This window comes from Phocoena phocoena, chromosome 15 (genome assembly GCF_963924675.1).
Source record: "Phocoena phocoena chromosome 15, mPhoPho1.1, whole genome shotgun sequence".
Classification (NCBI taxonomy): domain Eukaryota; kingdom Metazoa; phylum Chordata; class Mammalia; order Artiodactyla; family Phocoenidae; genus Phocoena; species Phocoena phocoena.
Genome location: NC_089233.1, coordinates 72,368,025 through 72,377,973, shown reverse-complemented (window position 1 = coordinate 72,377,973; position 9,949 = coordinate 72,368,025). Strand labels below are relative to the sequence as shown.

Sequence of the window (9,949 nt, the reverse complement as noted above, 5' to 3'; positions counted from 1 at the left end):
GGAGTGTGGTGAGAGGGAGCAATACTAAAAGAACAAAGTCCAATACTGATGCGGACCCCCTACGAGGGAGTAAGAGAAGCACTGAGACAGCAGCCCAGTCCAGAGGGCTGCAGACTGACCTGGGGCTCAGTGGAGCCCCAGAACCAGGATTCCTTTGGTGCTAGAGGGCAGCAAGTGAAGGGAGAGTATGCTCCAAACCTGTGGAGGGAAGGAAGGAAACTGGATTCTGTTATCAGGAAAGCCAAGATCAACTAGCTTATAGAGGGCCCCCAGGCTTAAGTCTTGGAGAAGGGGCTAAAGCTCCCAACTCCTGGGTCTCTGAAGGGCAGGATCAGTGTAGCTGGTTCCCTTGAAGACCACTTGGCCTTAGGCCCAATCCATTCAATGCACTGATTACCACTACCGGTTCTCTCTCTAATCCTATCTAGAGGTCCTCTGCAGACCAGGGGAGGGTACAGGCGCATGGGAACTTTGTGGGGCAAAGGGAAGCTGCGGGTAGGAAGGGATGGAGTGGGAGAAGAGGGTAACAGGTATCACGTGAGACCCTCTTCATTCTGGTGTTGTCCTAGAGCCAACAGCGTCCCCTGGAAGGTCCCAAGCAAGACCAGGGAAGGTGCTATGAGGCAGCACAGGGCCCAAATAAAGAAATCGGTGCAGGCAAATCGGGGCTGTGGGAGAAGCCCTATGTATTTCGGATTCCCAGGGCTTGCTCTAATTCTTGTCGTGTCTGCTGTACCTTGGAACAGAAGTATTGGCATACGGCCTCCTGTGCCCAAGGCTGGAAGTAGAGCTCAGCTCAGTGCTCCTCCTCTGGGTTACCCACCACATCAGTCATGGTCTTGAGGTCCCAGCACTGGGACTGAAGCCAGTCATTGATGAAACCCTGAGGGTCTCTGGCAAAGCTCAGCATGAACTCTCGCTGGGTCTTCAGCTGACTGATAGTTTCTATTGTCTCATGGATCTTGCTGTCGAGAGTAGCAATCTCCTGCTGGCTGGCAGTAGACAACAGAAGAGAATTCATCTGGGTCTTCAAAGTATCATCCACTTCCACATCAATGTCATAACCAGCTGCCTTTTCCTGACCATTCGGGTCAACACTAATGACATGATTAACGATGATGGGCTCTGGTGGCATAAGCAAGGCATGGAGCCGTTGCGGGATCTCTGAAAAACTTCATACGTTGAGACTCAAAGATCTGCTGGAGGTACTTGTCACAGATGACAAACTCCCGCTCAGGTGGGTCCTGGAGCTTACGCGTCTTAATATATTGCCACAGTGCTTGAATGGTCACTGGACGGGTCTGGGTGTGGATGCCCAGCGGCCGAGCCAGAGGAGGGTCTAATTTAAACTGAGGAGGCTGGTAATCCAGCATCAGCGGGACAGTACACCGTACATTCACATCTTCTGGCCACTTCACTTTGAAGCCATCTGTCTCCTGGGTAGTGGCGGCCCTGTACCATTCTACCAGATGGTTGTCTGGCCCGTACAGGTCCTTGTCCAGTTCGAGCACCAAGGACTTAAAAAAAGAAGAGAACTTCCTCTTTTGTTTGGTGGCATCATATTTGGACACGGCTGACTTGATGGGATGTTTCAAGGCCTCCTGGGTATCTAGCCATTTCCTCATGATAGTCTGGTCCAGTTTCCTTTCAAAAGCCAACAGATCCATATAGGCCTGGGACTCTGGTACCAGTTCACGAACACTTTGAGATAGAATTTTGTCGGCCATCTTCTTTTTCTTTGCACTGTGGTTCCCATTCTGGACCGCCTTCTGCTGGACCTGCTAGATCTGCTGAGGAACAGGTCTCCTGCGGGACTGGTCCATCCCTGACTGGGCCAGGCCAGGTCTGACTGAAAGGCTCCCCTCATAGCCAGGGGGTCCCATGGAAGGTCCCTGAGGTGTCGTTCGGCTGCCTGGTAGCATACCTGGTCTCGGATAGGCCACTCCGGGCATCGGGGAGCGGTACAGCCCTTGACCCGGTGCCGGGCCCATTCGTACCGGAGGCCCCGGAGTCCCACCTGGGCCCAGGGCAGCCTCCGCGCCCACCCCTCCTGAGGCTCCAGTGCTGCCGCTCGGAGCCACAGACTTGAAACCTGCCCCAGCCTCCATCTTTCCCGGAGCCACTGCTGTAGCTGCACAAAGAACCCAAAAGTTCAGTTTTCTATTGTAAAAATTGTACGAGCAGGGGGACTTCCCTGGCGGTCCAGTGATTAAGACTCTGCGCTTCCAATGTAGGGGGTGTGGGATTGATCCCTGGTCGGGGAACTAAGATCCCACATGCCGAGTGGTGAGGCCAAAAAAAAACATAGTACATGCACATCGTAAACAAGTTAGAGAAGTACAAAGAGGACAGCAAAAATCACCTCCAACCTCACTACCTGTTTGGTGAACATTGTTTTAGACAGCACTTCATGCAGATATACGTAAATATACATACACACCCATACAAACTTACATGAAGATAAATATATGTATTGGTGTAAAGATATATACATAGTTTTAAACAAAAACAGGATCAAACTACACATTTATTATTTTATTTTTATTCTTTTACTAAGTAATACATTGCATTTATCTTCCATAGCAATAATAAGAATTGAGGCAGGTAATTGTCTTCACCATACCAGGAAGCTGAGACTTGTCCATGATCACACCTGTTGAGAGAGGAAGAAATCTCTTTGTCATCCCAGAGCTACTTACTCTTCAAGGACCTCATGTCTGTGAGGGGGTAAACCCTGGAGTTCAGCTGAACTGGGAAGCTTTCACCCTCTCAGCTGCATTTACTTAAAAGCTTGTAACTTATGTAACTGGAAATCTTAGAGATTTCAGGGGATGCTAGCTCCGGTGCAGGTCCCATATGCTGAGTCCCAACAGAGATCTATTGCTGAAAAACTTCAACTCAACTGTCACACTTTGGAGGCAGGAATCTGGCGCATCCTGGGCTCCTTTCTTTATCTTGGTTCTGATTCTTCTGTGAAACAAATGGGAGCAAGGAGCCAGTTGTCTCCGTAACCCTCAGTGCAGCAACTCACCACTAGGTGTCTCCATGGCACCACGTGCTGTAGTCCGTGGATAGAGAGCCACGCCCACAAAGGTTGATCTCTTCATCCTGTCTGGCTTCCAGGAACGGGAGGGAAATGAGAGACGGTAGATTTCCTGAGCTTGGTCCCAGGGTTTATTTAATCTTGGGTTTAATCTTCAGGATCCCAAAGCTCAGAATGGCTGCATCAGAGTCACCTAAGGAGCTTGCTGAAAGCAGTGATGCCAAGGTTTCGCTCCCAGAGTAGTGGATATCAACCTTGCCTACCCATTAGAATCACCAGGGAAGCTTTTTTTTTTTTTAACATCTTTATTGGAGTATAATTGCTTTACAATGGTGACCAGGGAAGCTTTTAAAACACAAAATGTTGGAGCGTGTTAGGGACTGAACGTTTCTGTCCTCCCCAAATTCATATGTTGAAACCTTACTCCTCTCTCCCAACATGTGATGGTATTAAGAAGTGAGATTTGGGGAGGTAATTAGGATTAGATGCAATCATGAGGGTGGAGCTCTCATCAGTGGGATTAGTGCCCTTATGAGCCATGAGAGAGCTTGCTTCCTCTTTCTGCTTTCTGCCATGTGAGGATACAACTGAGAAGCTGAGAAGTTGGCAGTCTGCAACCCAGAAGAAGACTCTCACCAGAACCCGACCACACTGGCACCCTGATCTTGGACTTCCAAGAACTGTGAGCAATAAATTTCTGTTGTTTACAAGCTGCCTAGTGTATAGTATTTCTGTTATTAGCACCCCAAACTGCTGCTGAGACAAGGGGCTCCAAGCTCCTCCATAGAAACACTGAGAAAACAAGCAGATACTGTCAGAATCAACTTTGTAAGAACTTTGGAAAACCATCAAGGTTTACAGCAACCAACTGAGCGCTGAATCAAAAAAAAAAAAAAGGCAACTTAAGAATGGCTCAGGGGACTTCTCTGGTGGTTCAGTGGTTAAGAACCCGCCTACCAATGCAGGGAGCACGGGTTTGAGCCCTGGTCCAGGAAGATCCCACATGCCGCGGAGCAACTAAGCCCGTGCGCCACAACTGCTGAGCCCATGTGCCACAACTGCTGAGCCTGCGTGCCTAGAGCCCGTGCACTGCAGAAAGAGAAGCCACCGCAATGAGAAGCCCGCGTACCACTACGAAGAGTAGCTCCGGTGCAGCAATGAAAACCCAACACAGCCAAAAATAAATAAATTAATTAATTAAAAAAAAACAAAAAAGATGGCTCAGTGCAAGCAGGGAGTATGGGCTAAAGCAGAGCTGCAAACAGCCTCCACAACACAAAGCCCATCTGCAAAGCCTGAGAGGTATGTTTTGTTTTAAGTTCCAGGTGTGCCAAGAAATCTCTGTCAAGGTACTTGTTGAACATGAGCTGAAGGAACAGACTTCAGCAACTACATACGACGTGAAATACAGCCTATGTAAAATAGTTTGGGAAAAATCACTAAGCAAATGGATGACTGCAGCCTTCATCAATCTAGATCAGCAACCCCTGGGGAAGGGGGAGAATCTGATTTTCAGTTACCATATTACAATATTCAAATGCCCAATCTCAGAAAAAAACAATCACAAAGCATCCAAAGAAACAGGAAAGTATGGTCCAGTCAAAGAAACAAAATTAATTGACAGGAACTATCCCTGAGAATGACCTCCCATTGAACAGATGAGTCAAAGACTTGAAACCAACTGCCTTAAAAATGCTCAAAGCCTGAAGGAAACCATGGACAAAGAACTAACAGAACTCAGAAAAACAATGTATGAACAAAATGTCAATATCAATATTCTATCAAAAGAGACATGGAGAATTCCCTTGCCGTCCAGTTGTTAAGACTCCATGCTTTCACTGCTGTGGGCCGGGGTTCGATCCCTGGCTGGGGAACTAAGATCCCACAAGCTGCGTGGTGTGGCCAAAAAAGAGAGAGAGAGAGAGAGAGAGAGAGAGAGAGAGAAAGAGAGAGATGTGATAAAAAAGGAACTAAATAGAAATTCTGGAGCTGAAAAGTATAATAACTGAAATAAAGAACCTGATGCCCAGGGCTCACCCCAGTCTAATTACATCAAAATCTCTGGGGTTGGGCCTCCAACATCTGTACCTTCCAAACCTGCCAATGTTGAGAACCATTATCACAGAGATTCTGTTTTAGGAGGTGCAGGGCTGGAAATCTCAATTGTGGAGGTACATTAGTGTCACCCGAAGAGCTTTAAAAAATACTGATGGCTAGCCTACTCCCCAGAATCTCTGAGAGTAGGCACTGTGTATTGGCATTTTGAACAAACTCCCTTATAATTCTGATGGCCACTCAAGGGTAAAAACCATGGAGAATCCCACGGTGTCCAACCATCATCTCTGTGAAAGCTTTCTGTTCAACTGAAATATTATCAAGAACCCCAATATCTAAAACGTAAGTTAGTAACATTTGTTTATTCTAAAATCCATCCATGAGGCTGTTGAGATTGGCATCGTTCATACATGCATGCATTTATTTATATTAATAAAAAATGTATTGAGTGCCCCACTATGTGCAAAGGACAGCAGTGCACAAAACAGACAGCGCCTGCTGCCACCAAGCATTCATTCTAGCACGGAAGCCATAAATAAACAAAAAGTTATATGTGGGCTTCCCTGGTGGCGCAGTGGTTGAGAGTCCGCCTGCCGATGCAGGGGATGCGGGTTCGTGCCCCGGTCCGGGAAGATCCCACATGCCGCGGAGCGGCTGGGCCCGTGAGCCATGGCCGCTGAGCCTGCGCGTCCGGAGCCTGTGCTCCGCAACGGGAGAGGCCACAGCAGTGAGAGGCCCGCGTACCGCAAAAAAAAAAAAAAAGTTATATGTGTGTCAAGCAATAAGAGAATTAAAGTGAGACAAGAGGATAGCGGGGGATGAGAGCAGCTATTTTGGATGGAGCGGTCATAGTGACATTTGAGAAGTGGCCTGGAAGAAATGAGGGAGTGAGCTTCGTGCTAGAGAATGTCTGGAGAAGTGCTGTCAGTTGAACAGAAATCTATGAAATCTTGGTTTAAGGATGATAGTCACAGCCTCCCATCAGCCAGTTTCTTTCTTTTGTTTTGGGTGCATCTCTCAGCTGAGTCTTACTTACCTCTGCTTTCCAGCAGCCATGTGGATTTCAGGCAAGCCACATCATCCCTAAGACTCATGGTGTCTTCATCCGTAAAATACACATCGTAATCATAATCATACCCACCTCGCCGTAGGGTTGCCGAGATAGGGAAGCTCAGTGCCGTGCTTAACGGCATGGCCACTGCAGCCAAACAGCCTGCGTTGGGAGTCTGCCTATATAACCAGACTATGTATAGCTATACAACCACGGGCAAATTACTTAGCCTCTCTGGGCTTTTGGTTTGTGTGGTGGGCACATTAATGACTCCCTCCAACATATCCACATCCTAATCCCAAATGTGTGAATATGCCAAGTTATATGGCAAAAGGGAATTAGGTTGAAGATGGAATTCAGGTTGCTAATCAGCTGGCTTTCAGATAGTGAGAATAATCTGTGTTTTCCAGGTGAACCCAGTTTAATTGCAAGGGCCCTTAACATTGGAAGAGGGAGGCAGAAGAGAAGGTGCAGAGGGATGTGACCACAGAAGAACTGTCAGAATGATGTGATGTGAGAAGGACTTGGCTCATTGATGCTCGCTTTGTAGCTGAAGGAGGCCACAAGCCAAGGAATGCAGGGGGTCCCTAAAAGCCGGAAAAATCAAGGAAATGGGTTTCCCCCTAGACCGAGAGAGAGGAATGCAGCCCTGCTGATACCTTGATTTTTAGTAAGGCCTGGGTAGGACTTCTAACCTTCAGAACTGTAAGATAATACATTTGTATTGTTTAAGCTCCTAAGTTTGTGGTAATTTGATATAGCAGCAATAGGAAACTAATACACCTTGTCATCTGGAAATCAACAAAATAATAGTATCTGCCTCATAGGTTTGTTGGGAGAGTTACCTGAATTCACAGCAGTGCCAGGAATATCACAAATTCTTGTGGTAGATGGAATAATGAATGGCTCACTGAGGATGTCTGCATTCTAATCCCCAGAACCTATGAATGTTACCTTCTCCCCCCACCCCGACCCTGTACGGAAAGCGGGATCTTAGTTCCCCGACCAGGCATTAAACCAGTGCTCCTGCAGCAGAAGCGTGGAGCCCTAGCCACTGGACCTCCTGGGAAGTCCCTGTGAATGTTACCTTACATGGCAAAAGGGACTTTGCACATGTGAGTAAATTAAGGATCTCGAGACGGAGAGATTAGTCTGGATTTTCCAGGTGGGCTCAATAGAAGCACAAGGGGCTTGTAAGTGAAAGACGGAGGGAAGAGGCTTAGAGTCTGAAAAGGAGATGTGCCAATGAAAGCAGAGGGCAGAGAGACAGAGAGGTTTGAAGATGCTGTGCTGCTGGGTTTGAAGATGGAGGAAGGGGCTCGCAGCCCAGGAATGTGGGCAGCGTTTAGAAGTTGGGAAAGGTAAGGAAACGGATTCTCCCCCTGAATTCTCCAAAATGAGCATATTTTAGGACTTCTAACCTCCAGGACACTAAGAGAATACCTTTGTGTTTCAAGTGTTAACTTTGTGTTCATTTGTTACAACAGTGATAGGAAACTGACACAGTTCTCAATAAATGTTAGCTCTTTCCATGAGGTATGGCCTTTGGTATTCTGTCAGACATGTGGTTAGTGTGCTCAACAAATCCCAACCACCTCCTTGCTTTTGCTTTCATTTCTGCCAGGAATGTAGGTGAGATTTCTGGAAGTAAAGCAGCCATCTTGTGACTATGAGGGTGAGAGCCACCTGCTAAGGATAACAGAGCAGGAAGATAGAAGGAACTTCAGTCCTGAATGGTTTCTTTGAGCCTCTGTACCAGCCTGGACTGCCCACCTCTAGCCTTTTTGTTACATGAGAAAAAGAAAGCTTTATGTGGGCAGATTCCTGTTACATGCAAATCCATGCAATCCTAACTGACAAGTTCTCCAAGAAAAGTCTCTCCTCTGCCTTGCAGTCCTTACATGTGGCCTTAATAAGCATCTGTGGTGGCCCAAAAATAAACCTGGGTGGGGAGGAGGGATTGGCCATGGGTGTGATTCTGAACTTGCTGAGTCATCACCTGTTCCAGCCATGCTCTGGAGAAGAGTGCTATTAATTATACTCTCCCCGGCCAGCGGGGCACAGGAGGCTGCGTCTGTGTGTTCTCAGGGAAGCTCAAATATAGCTCAGGCTCCTCCACTGCTTTTGCTGGGCGTGCAGCATCTTCACGGCTAGCAGCCCCAGTGAAGAATGGGGAAGCTTCTCCTGGGAGGTTAGGGTCTGAAAAGGCACTGAAACCAGGGATGTCAGCAAGGCCTGGCTCAAGGAAACAAGATCTCTATTCCTACTGCCTCCTGCAAGGTGGGTACCATACTGCCACCTGCTAACTTCCTAGTTAGCAGGTGACAAAACTCGCTTGAGGTCCAGAGGGTGGAGTGACCATATGTTACATTATTTGGTTGCGTGCAACCAACTGGACTCTATAACTGGGGAAAAAAATAATTTGGGGACTTCCCTGGTGGCACAGTGGTTAAGAATCCGCCTGCTAATGCAGGGGACACGGGTTCGAGCCCTGGTCCGGGAAGATCCCACATGCTGCGGAGCAACTAAGCCCGTGTGCCACAACTACTGAAGTCCACGCGCCTAGAGCCCGTGCTCTGCAACAAGAGAAGCCACCGCAATGAGAAGCCCGCACACTGCAATGAAGAGTAGCCCTGCCTTGCTGCAACGAGAGAAAGCCCACGCAGCAACGAAGACCCAATGCAGCCAAAAATAAATAAATTTTAAAATAATAATAATAATTTGGGGGACAAATATAGTATGGCTCACAGAATTGCATAAGAGGATAAAAAACCAACTTGGACACAAAGGCAGACAGAATTCCAGGGGGTCTGGGTGGCAGAAGCAAGCACTGGGTGACAGCTTGGGTCATGAGCCTATTCCATGGTTAAAGGAGGGCTGGACACCTTGACTGACAGTCTTTCTAAATGGTATTGGGAAGAGTGATTTTTTAAAAAATTTGTTGAAGTATAGTTGATTTACAATGCTGTGTTAATTTCTGCTGTACAGCAAAGTGATTCAGTTATACATATATCTACATTCTTTTTCATATTCTTTTCCATTATGGTTTATCACAGGATATTGAATATAGTTTCCTATGCTATACAGTGGGACCTTGTTGTTTATCCATTCTATATATAATAGTTTGCATCTGCTAATCCAAAACTCCCAATCCATCCCTCTCCCCCTCCCCGTCCCCTTGGCAACCACAAGTCTGTTCTCTATGTCTGTGAGTCTGTTTCTGTTTCATAGATAAGTTCATTTGTGTCATATTTTAGATTCCACATATAAGTGCTATCATATGGTATTTGTCTTTCTTTGACTTACTTCACTTAGTATGATAATCTCTAGGTCCATCTATGTTGCTGCAAATGGCATTATCTCATTCTTTTTTTATGGCTGAGTAATATTCCATTGTATATATGTAGGGAAGAGTGGTTTTCCTGAAGCATCCTGAGGGTTCAAGTACCAGAAGATTGGCAAGAGGAAGTTGGGTGGTAGAAACAAACAAACAAACAAAAATGTCCCCTGCAGGTAGTATAGAATCGGTCAAGGGCATGGGTTTGGGGAGCTAGCTGACCTTAGTTAAAATCTTAGCTCTGCCCTTTACTATCTGCCTTTGGTCAAGTCAATTAACCTCTTTAAGCATCAATTTCCTCACCTGTGCGTGATGGGAGTGAGACATGTTTAAACCCAATAGGATATAAGCTCTTGAGGGTAGAGATTTTTATCTTTTGCCCCCGCTCTTATATCCCCAGCGCCCAGACTAGAGCATGGCTTGTAGTTGATGTTCAATGCATGTTTGTTGAATGAGTGAATGA

General features: G+C 46.8%; 1 pseudogene; it reads right to left on the bottom strand.

Annotated features, from left to right (window-relative positions):
• Positions 1-682: 682 nt before the first annotated feature.
• Positions 683-2,108, bottom strand: LOC136134869 (SWI/SNF-related matrix-associated actin-dependent regulator of chromatin subfamily D member 1 pseudogene; annotated as a pseudogene).
• Between the last annotated feature and the right edge of the window lie 7,841 nt (positions 2,109-9,949).